Genomic DNA, 355 nt, shown 5'->3' with positions numbered 1-355 from the left:
ATTCCATGCCAATATGTATATGATGTATATACTGTACATTATATATATTTCAGACTTTGTCCACAAACAAGCTTTGATTAAAGAATTCTGGCTGTGGGACTGAATCCAAGTCATGGAGGCCGTGTCTTCACTGGGGTCAGGTGTCTAACCGTCCTGACAGAGGCAGGAGTGTCAGTGTGTCCTGTCAGATGTCCTTCTAATGGCACTTCACCATGTATATATTTACAGCTGTCACAGTAACTTGATTGTGTGAGTGGTCTCCCCGACTCCGAGTCATCATTTATTTGATTTATTTTATTTTATTGGTTTATTTAATAGGGACAATGCATATTCATGAACATTTGTGTGAAAGATA

This window comes from Myripristis murdjan, chromosome 7 (genome assembly GCF_902150065.1).
Source record: "Myripristis murdjan chromosome 7, fMyrMur1.1, whole genome shotgun sequence".
Classification (NCBI taxonomy): Eukaryota; Metazoa; Chordata; class Actinopteri; order Holocentriformes; family Holocentridae; genus Myripristis; species Myripristis murdjan.
This window is presented reverse-complemented; position numbering follows the sequence as displayed.